Below are 10434 nucleotides of genomic sequence, written 5' to 3'. Positions count from 1 at the left end.
TTTTCCTCAAGTTTCAGCTATTCATCAGCACCAAGGAAAGGAAAGTGTTGTCTGGCAAGTTATTGTGGTACCAGAAATGGCCTGTAGTAAAAATTGCTTCTCGTTAATTGTCTGCAGCACTGAGGTGAGTGAAGAAGTTCTGATACTAATGTACCACTGTTAGTAAAATTTGTTCTATGTGAAAAAAGCTTAATGCTGTGAATATAAGATTTGCAAAATGAGAGCACGCAGTTGTCAGGAAGGCAGATCCCCAAAGGCAGATGGAGTGAAGAAGTTCTGATACTAATGTACCACTGTTAGTAAAATTTGTTCTATGTGAGAAAAGCTTAATGCTGCGAAAATAAGATTTGCAAAATGAGAGCACACAGTTGTCAGGAAGGCAGATCTCCAAAGGCAGATGGAGTGCAAGGTGAGCTGGAATCACAGAATCCCAGAATGGTTTAGGTTGGAAGGGACCTGAAATTCACCTCATTCCAACCCCCTGCCATGGGCAGGGACACCTTCCACTATCCCAGATTGCTCCAAGCCCCATCCAGCCTGGCCTTGGACACTGCCAGGGATCCAGGGGCAGCCACAGCTGCTCCGGGACCCTGTGCCAGGGCCTGCCCACCCTCACAGGAGGAAATCTGGTGTAATGCAAAACTATACACTGGCATGTAAATTAACAAACTGTAAACATTTCTAGGAACCTTTTGCTGAAAGATGCAAAAAGAAATTACATTTAAGCTGCACCAATGGTGTCCAGCTCACTGTATTTCTAGGAATATTTACTTGATTCTGTTTTATATTTCCTGGATGATTTAATAGTGGCACCATGGATCTCCTCTGCAATGTGGTGTTCTTGCTGCTTTTAAGGATGTGAGAAAAGGCTGCCAAGTACTTTCCAAGTGCAGGCTGTCCTCCTGCCAAGACATCAGCATGAGGGTTTTGTGCTCAGGGCAGCGGTGGTGCAGATGCAGAGCTGTGCTCCCCAGCAGGAGCCCTGCTGGCACAGGGACACTGCTGTCATGGCCAGGGGATTGGGGACCATGTCCCTCGTGCTCAGCACTCCCTAGATCATATCCAGACACTCTGTCCAGTTTGGGGCTCTCCCTGCAGGAAAGGCCCTGACAGACTGGAGGAAGGGAAGGGAAGGCAAGAGAGGCTGCCAGGATGGCTGGGCTGGAGAACCTCCCCTGGGAGGAAAGGCCATGGGAGCAGGGCTTGGTCAGCCTGGGGCAGGCAAGGCTTTGGGGACCCTACACAGCCAGCCCCTTCCTGGGAGGTTATTGAGCCAAGGGGAGAGGTGACAGGAAGCCAAAACAAAAAAGTTCCACAGGGAAAACCTGTTCCCCATGAGGACACTCAACAGCAGCACAGTTGCCCAGCCAAGTTGTGCCGTCTCCAACCTTGGAAGTTTTCCAAATGCAGGCAGTTCAAGGCCTGAGTGGCCTGGTCTGACCCCAGAGCTGACCAGCTCTGAGCTGGAGCTTGGACAGGGACCTCTGAGGGCCCCTCCAGCACAAGTTATCCTGTCATCCTGTGATTCTGCACTTGGGTGCAGACCTGAAAGCCTGGGAGATGGATATATTGTATTTCAGTAGAATACAATGCTCTGTGTTGGGAGCATTTTTGTTCTCTGCAGCAGGTAGCAAAACCATGCAGCATGAGAGCTGGGAGAGCTTTCATCAGCTCCTGCTTTCCACTGTTCCTGCTGTAATGGAAACATTTCTTCTGCTCCTTGCAGCAGCAAAATAATAGTAATGAAAATTACTCCAGTCAACTGAGACATGTTGTTTCCATGTCGTCCTTTCAGGTGAAATATTTATTACCTGTTAAAGTGATTGAAGGTCACCTGTTCATTTCCATTCAGAAACCAGCATAGAGAGGGAAGGAAAAGAAAATACTCATGTCTTAAAAATCTGGAGGCAGAGAACTGTAAATAGGAGGCAAAAGATGGGGAAAATCAGGAGAAAATGTCCGTGTTGGTGCATTACTCCACTGTGGTACACTACAGTAAAGCAAGATAAGGGTATAAATAAATGATAGCAAAGGAAAGCTAAATGGGCCTTGGTAGGATGAGGTAAGGTCTGCCCTATTAGTAGTAAAATAATCATTTTCCCATGTCAAATGCCCCTGTCAGAGCAGGAGGGATTTCTGAGGCATTTTGTGCAGGATACAAAGTGTGTGCAGAGCAGCTTTGCTCAGGATCAACTCAGGTGCAATGGGGCAGGAGGAAAAGGCACTGAGGTTCTTCTGAACCAGCTCTGGCTCAGGACCAATGGCTTTGCTACAGTTTAAGATTTAGGTTCTTTTAAAATAAAGCAGAGAAAGCAAGCTGTGTGATCTTTAATGAAAAATGTTTGATGTTGTGAATGGGAAATAAGAGAAATTAACACAGCACAGATTGGTATTGTGGTGGTAGCTGTGATGTGCCTCTTCCTCCTGCCAGAGCTGTAGCAGTCTGGTCAGAATGTCCAGTGGCAGTCAAAGGGAAAAGCCCTTTTCTGGATCATAAGAGACCTGCAAGATAATACCCTAGTGATACATCTGCAGAACTTTGCAGATTGTGGCTCTATTTTGAGGCTTGTAGACAAAATAATAATTTTAAAAATAAGTGAGAGGGAGAGTTGGGGCAGATTACTCGCAAAGGTAACAGGAATAAAGGCAAATTGTAACAGAATCCATGTTGCCCAAGGATCAAAATGTACAAATTAGGGATTCTATCAGCTGTATTCCTCTGGAAAAGAAGCTTGGCATGAGACATTACATGCTCTTCAGTATTCAGGCCCTGCCATTATTAAGTATTTGCTTTAAAAAAAGTCACTTAAAATCAGTGTGTTGTAGCCAGCATTTGGACAGTCAGTGGTCACTCTAGAGGGAAAGATACTGCTAAAAAAAACAGTTGGTAAATCCAGAATGAGCTGGGAGTGGAAGAGATAGGAGCAGGTAGTAAAAGAGTGGATCTCATTTAGGAAGGGTGAAAGACTTCTTTTTACCCCTTCAGTGTATCCCAAAAATTTCAGTGTACTTGATCCCGATAGAGCTTTAGTGGAGAAATGCTCTGCTCAGGCAGTGAGCAAGCAGGGACATCAAATCTTCCACCTTTGATGGGAACAGTGCCAGGCAAAGTCCTTTGATGCAAATTTATTATAATAAGGCAGGGAAAAAAAAAAATCTCAAATAACTCTAAACTTGCAATATAACAATATATTAATAATATAATACTATTTTAATAGTAAGCTTTGACAGCTTCAGGGGCAGCAAGCATTCCAGTGTAGGCACAAGAAGAACAATCTCACAGCCACAGCAGGGGAACAACAGCAGGACACTGCTATCAGTGACTGGTAGTAATTCAGAAGTGTTTTCATAGCGGCATTCAGCTGCAGGGTTCAGAAAGTGATTGTATCAGCAAAGTAAAAACAGAGGTCAAAACTGGCCAAGAACTGGAGGAGTAGCTGCAAGATACTATTATCTGCTTCATAAAGTGAAGTTTCAGGCAGTGATCAAAGGGTTTTGCCAGTTTAATAAACGAAGGATAGTTCCAAGTAGCACACCCTCAAATCACAGAAATGGCTGTGCAACTGAAAAAGTATCTGAAATTCACATTCTTCAACATGTCGTGAGGCAAAACCCCAAACTCACTTAGACTGAAAGAAACTGTGTTTATAAAATCCATAGCCTTAGGGCTTACCTCAGAAATTCACAATGTTTTCAGAGCAGTGGTTCTTTGAAAAGACATTTTATGTCTCCTTAGCTTTGGAAATGTCTCCAAGGCACATTAAGACATTTGACTGAAATAGAAGAGGTGGATAATTAGTGGCATCATTTGTAAGCACATGCTTAATTGGACTTTTGGAGCGGAGTAGCAAGCACTTAATGGCTGGTATTAATTCTGCATTTGATATTTACAATAGTGTATTAACAGGTGTAGGATGACAGAGCATGTAATCATTTAATCAGATAATTAGCTTATTACAAATATTTTCATTTGTTGGGATTTTTATTTTAGGCTTTACCTATATCCCTTTAATGCAGCAAGAGAATTAATTCCACTAATCTAAAACATGTTCTTCAATCACTTCAAAACCAAAGGTACTAATTCTTTCAGCTTGCACGGGCTGCCAGAGAAAACCAGAGCTGAGGAGAGAGAGGCTGTTTGTCTGCCCAAAGTGACACCTTTGTGCCAGTGTTCAGAGGCACCCAGGTCCCCTGGCACAGGTGGGACTTCCCAGCCATGAAACATGGCCAGCTTGTTCCACAGGATGGGAGCAGCACGCTGAACACGTGGCTGCCTTCTCCCTCTGGGGTGCTGTGTGTATGGTCCCTGTAGCAAGTGGCTATTCCAAATTCAGGCTGCAAAAGATAAGCTGATTTCTTCCATCCCCTGAAATCCAGGCCCCAGAGATAAAGGCCAAAAGTGGGATCTCATTATAAGTAACTTGGGGAAAACAAGAAAATGTTGCTTTTGTGCTCTGCAAAGGGGGCAGTGAGTAAGACAGAACCCAGCTTTGGTATCAAACTGCAGCTGGTTTTCCTTGTAACTTCTTGTTTACTACTTTTATTAAACTAAATGGATTAAAGGAAAAGAAATACTGTTTTTTACCTTGCTTCCTGAGAAGATATTGCACATCCTTTCAGAAGGGTCTAAGTAGTGTCAGGCAAAGAAAGCAGCATGCTCCAGCTCTGGTGCCTAGCAGAGGTAGTTTGAACTGAAATAGAGACATGATTAAACCCTGTTTACACCTTTTTAATCTGTCATTCAGCAAACAACATCCTGCTCTCTGCAATAAGGAAAAAAAGGGTATTTAAAGCCTGCCAAATGAAGGGAAGTTCTGTATACAATGTTTGGAAGTAGTTTTAAAAGAAGTAACTCCATAGAAAGTGTTGCAAAGATGAAGTCAAAGATTTATGAGGTGTATAAGGTGTTTGTGGGATGAACTGCAGGCTGAGACTAATCCACAGCAAAGCTGTCTATTGCACTGATGAACTTTTCATTTGTGGTGAAAAGAATGTGGTGTACCCTGGAAAACAAATTTAGCACTGGCTGTTCTCATCCTAGGGCTGTGGGCAATATTTTAAATATGTGCAATATTTTAGGTGTGTGGCACAAGACAGCACAGCAGCAGGTTAGAAACAGGAGAGTATTGGGAGGGAGAAGCAATACCTGCACACAACTTCTTGAGACCCAAACACGAGCTGGAGGCTGATTGTAGATGGAAACAGTGCCACTGAGTGTTTCTGCATTGAGGCCTGACTTGTAGTTGATTAATACATCTACTGACCTCTAATTAGGTACAATTAACAGCCTGTACACAACAGCGGCCTGGGTGATATTTAAGATAATAATCTGGTGCCCTCTGGTGGAGCATGAGGAGACAGATACAATCAGACTTTTTTTTTCTTTTTTTCCTTGCACAGACAGATTTCTTTTTCTTCCAGTGAATGGCCCAACCAAGAACCTTTGCTGAAATCATCGAAGGCTTATGAAAATCATGCAAAAGGTAAATAAGTATGAGAATGACTTGGTCTGTTGTGTTGATCTTTACAAGTAGTGACCAAAATTTAAAAAGCAGTGACCAAAAGCATATTTTTAAAGAGACAAGGGTGAGGAGAAGGCAAAAAGACAAGAGGGAAAAATACTGAAAAGAAAATCAGGATATATTTTAATGATTCTTGGCTTAAGCATCGCTTACAGGAAATGAATGACTATTCCTTCTCTATTTGATATCTTATTTTAGAAGATTTCCTGTAGCACAGACTTACCTTGTTTTGTAGCTGGTCAAATCCTGCAATCCTCAACCCAGCTGTTTCCCTGAGTGGAGAACCTCAGTGGATGATTCTGCCACACTTTGCAGAGGCTGCTTAAATTGTGCAAGGCTATCCCTGAGCTGTGTGTTTCAAATATAGCTTAGGGAGGTTTGCTTTTAATTCATCCATTTTTTCCATTACTTGAACTTCAGCAGTGACCTCAAGAAAGGATGGAAAATAGGTGTTTGCCAGCTGGGTCCTCTCTCCAAACCCACACATGACTCACCAAAGCAGCTGTGCCCATTTCTTCATAACACAGCTCTGCTCTCTAAATGCTGGGAGTTCCCTGACTTTGCTGCTCCAGCCTGGACAGCCCTTGGGTTCTGTAGGGCTCTGATTTATTTCAGGGTGCTGGACACACCCAAATAAATATTGAACACACATTTCAGCCCTGCATATTGGGTAGGACTTTGCATTTGAGGTTTCTTTCCAAGATCATAGGTGCCAGCCTTATGAGTTGGGGATCTGCAGTGCACTTTGGTAGGTACTGGGGACAGCACCTAGGGTAGAGGTCTAAAAAAATTTTTTTTTAATTCTCTTTTTGGGTTCTATTTTCACTCTTCTTTGATTATTTTCAGGCCAAGGGATGGAAAAGCAAGAGTGTAGCTGTATGTTGCTACTTGCTTCAAAAGTCTCTGGTTCTGCTATTTGGCAAATTGCTGCCTTTTAAACAGCAGCAAGAACACAGTTTGGAGAAATACAGCTTACACCTATTTTCTGCAGCCTCACACATCTGCTTCAGGTTTGCAGCAGGAGGGGAAATGGGATGTGCAATGCTGGTTTATGGACACGGCAGATGTCCATACGTCAGCACACACACACACACACACAAAAATAACAAAGATTTAACCTTTTGGGATTCACTGCAGTGAGGCACAGGGCTGGTGAGAAGAACAGAACCATCTGTAACAATGGTTTCCACAGCACTTGTAAGGAACCTGGATTTGTGAAGTCCTAATTCTCCATGGGGTCTATAATGAGGAGAGCTTTGTTGCTGAGTGTCTCTGTACAGTAAGACAAGAAAAGCAGTTCAGGTCTCATTCCTACATTGTTTTTTGTTTCTCAGAAGAAATCTGTCAGAATATGGATTTAGGAGTTAATGGCCTGGAAGCAAAATCCCACAGAACTCAGTGTCTGTGTTAAAAGCTGTCAGAATTTACTGCTATCTTTAAAACCATTAGTGGAAAGGCTAGAACCTATTTCAGGCAAAGAGGGAAAGATGGAGTAAGCCATTTTTTTTTCCAGACAAAGAAAATTATGAGTATTAATGTGTGTTCATTTTAGATTTCTAGCAGGACCCCTCTCTCCACAATATTTGTCTTGCATAGTTAAAAATGGCAGCATTGCTACATTCTGCTTCCATGAGCCCCTTCATGGTAGCTAATTGGAAAGATCAATAATGTGCCTCAGGTTGTGAGTCATTAGAAGCTTATTTTTCAGTGTTGATTATTACAATGCATGTGAGCAAGTGTGATCAAAGCAGATTATTTACAATACACAGCAGTGTGGTCTGTTGGAGCAGCACATCTCCAAAGCTGTGGAAAGTGGTTTCAGAGAGAGCTGACAGATTACTGCAATGTTTATCATTGTTACAGCCTCAGTGGGAGTCTGGTTTAATCTAATTAACATAACAGTGGGAGCACAATGACAATAAAAATTAGAAGCACTGAAGAACTCTATTATGGGGCTGGTGTGACTGGGAATGACAGACATTACAATGAATGCACAACAGGAGGATGTTAAAGGGTGACTACTGCTCAAAGAATACTTTTTTTTGTACTCATGACATTAAGCTGAGATTATTTTTTTCCCCTACACTGTCTGCTCTGAGCACCCACTTCAGGTGTTCTGCGTTGCCTTCTCTGTGTGAGCACACCTCTGAACTGGCTCAGCTGGCAAGATAGCTCTGGGCAGAGAATCCCAGACTGGTTTGGGGTGGAAGAGACCTTAAAGCTATCCAGTGCCACCCCTGCCATGGGCAGGGACACCTTCCACTACCCTGGGCCGCTCCAAGCCCCATCCAGCCTGGCCTTGGACACTTTCAGGGATCCAGGGGCAGCCACAGCTTCTCTGGGCACCCTGTGCCAGGGCCTCCCCACCCCCATTGAAAAAAAAAAACACTTAAATTCAATCTAAATGTCTCCGTTTTTCCAGGACCTAGTAAAAAATCAGAATTTTTTTTGTGATAATTTAGCAATTTTCAACCTTGAAGAAACAAATTAAAACAAGCCTGCTTCAAACCTCGGAAGCAATTTAAGTAGTACTGTTTAAAAGGAGTTTCAGGCATCTCTAGTGATGAGGTAGGGGATGAAACTGTCAATAGATATCAAAGCTTTGACTACCATAAAAATGTAGGCATTTTTGGAAGCTTTGTTCCATACTTCTGTGTCTTTAGAGAACTACCTGTTGTGTTCCAGGAACAGGTATGCTGAAGTAAATCTTAGAGGAGGCAGTTTCAATTCACGAAACCTGGTGGGTTCCTCTTCCCACTGCTTTCAGTGGTTGATTTTGCAGAAGTCTGGTGGGTTGGTGTGCATGGGGAGGGGGGACCTAAATCCACAAGGTCCACAAGGGGAGGGACAACTTTCACAAACTTCCAGGCCTGGCACGTATCTTGGTCCTGAACACCAGCAGAAACAGAGGGGAAAAAATAATCTGAACAAGTCAGGGATACAGAGCTGTTGGACAATGAAACTGTAGAATACACCCCTGATTTCACAAAGCAACCAAACCCAAATTTTTAATGTCCTTTCTTGTGAAATAAATGACAGCAGTACTGTGTAGCCATGGATCAGAGAAGACTCAGGCCACCCTGCAGAAGGATTTGTCAAAGGCCCCTACAGACCATGAATAGAGACTCTCTATGAAATTTTACAGAAAACAGGCACCTACTCCTCATCCCCAACCTACAATAAAAAGTTTTCTAAAACATATGCATCAAATAGCATAAACATTGCAGCAGAGCATTGGCCAAAAGTCAAGGCACTCTCTGCTGTTCTCTAGGACATAATTTCTCTTTGTTTCTGGCAGTTTTTTGGTGATAAACTAGGAAAATATGATAAAGAGAAGTCTTGGAACAGAGAGTGGGGATGAGGAAGCCGTGTGAACAGCTTGACAGAGTGTAAAAAAGACAAGAAGAAGGCAGGAAGCAGGAGAGAAAGTGGTTTGGTAATCAGCCCGTAAGAGGAGGATGTAGAAGTGTGGTGATTCGGTGTTAGCCCCACATTGTTTCCTCTTGTAGAAATTCTTAAATTTCTCAAGGTTTGTTCCCTGTTCTTTGCCTTTTGTAGGAGTTGGAACCTAGGTTTTTTTCTCCAGATGAAAAGGTGGGTTGTTTTCTGTCACAGCAGGGCAAGAGGACTCATTCAGTCTGGGCTGGATGAGCTGAGCTGCTGCTGGGAGGAGGCAAAGGTCACATCCCACCTCTCTGAACTCCCTTCTGGCCAGAACACTGAGGTTTGGAACTGACACACCAAATCTCCTGCTCCTTCTTGCCTCTCCAGGGTGCAGGGACAATCACTGACACCTAGTTACTGCTGCCTCACCATGGGGAGCAGCAAGGAGGCTGGAAGGGACATGATGGGGTGTCGTGGATTGACACTGGCCAAAAGCCAGGCACCCACTAAAGCTGCTCCTTCCCCTGCCACAGCTGGGAAAAGGAGAGAAAAAATTAATGAAGGGTGCATGAGTTGAGATAAGGACCGGGAAAAAACACTCCAAGGGCAAAACAGGCTCAAAGGTATAAAGTAAATTTATTACTAACAGAATCAGAGGAGGATAACAAGGATAACACCTAAAAGAAAAGGTGTTTTAAATATCCCTTAAAACACCTTTTCCCCCCAGCCCCTTCCCACTGACAGCACAGGGAGACAGGGCAGGGGGTTTTGGTCAGCTCATCACAGAGATTTTCTTCCGCTGCTCAGGAGAGGAGCTCTGGCCCCTGGAGCACCTCCTGCCCCTCCTTCTCCACTGCCCTTGGGGTCTCCATGTTGTTTCCCTCCTCCTCTTCTCTGACTAGAAGAAAACCCATGTCCCACATTGTTTTGATTTTCTTCTGAAATCTGTTATCCCAGAGGTGTTACCAGCCTCTCTCGTTGGCCCAGCCTGGGCCAGCAGCATGTCCCTCTCCAGAGCCATCCGGGACTGGCTCTGCTGACCATGGTGGAAGCTTCCAGCAGCTTCCCACAGAAGCCACCCCTGTGCCCCCCTACCAAAAACCAGGCTGTGCAAAGCCAACACATGGGCCCACGGAGGTGAGTGGAACACCTCTCCTCTGAGGAAAGGCTGGGAGAGCTGGGGGTGTTCACCTGGAGAAGAAGAGATTCCAGGGAGACCTCAGAGCCCATTCAAGTGCCTAAAAGAGCTCCAGGAAAGCTGGAGAGGGACTGTGGATAAGGGCCTGGAGGGACAGGACAAGGGAGATGGCTTTAAGGTGGAGGAGGGCAGGGTTAGATGGGATATTGGGAAGGAATTGTTCCCTGTGAGGGTGAACAAAAGCTGTGGCTGCCCCATCCTTGGAAGTGTCCAAGGATTGGAGCAACCTGACTCTAGCAGAAGGTGTTCCTGCCCGTGGTAGAGGGTGGAATAAGATGATCCTAAAGGTCCCTCCCAACCCAAACCAGTCCAACAAGAGATTCTGTTATT

Source organism: Passer montanus, unplaced genomic scaffold, assembly GCF_014805655.1.
Source record: "Passer montanus isolate IOZ18808 unplaced genomic scaffold, ASM1480565v1 scaffold58, whole genome shotgun sequence".
In the NCBI taxonomy this organism is placed as follows: domain Eukaryota; kingdom Metazoa; phylum Chordata; class Aves; order Passeriformes; family Passeridae; genus Passer; species Passer montanus.
This window is presented reverse-complemented; position numbering follows the sequence as displayed.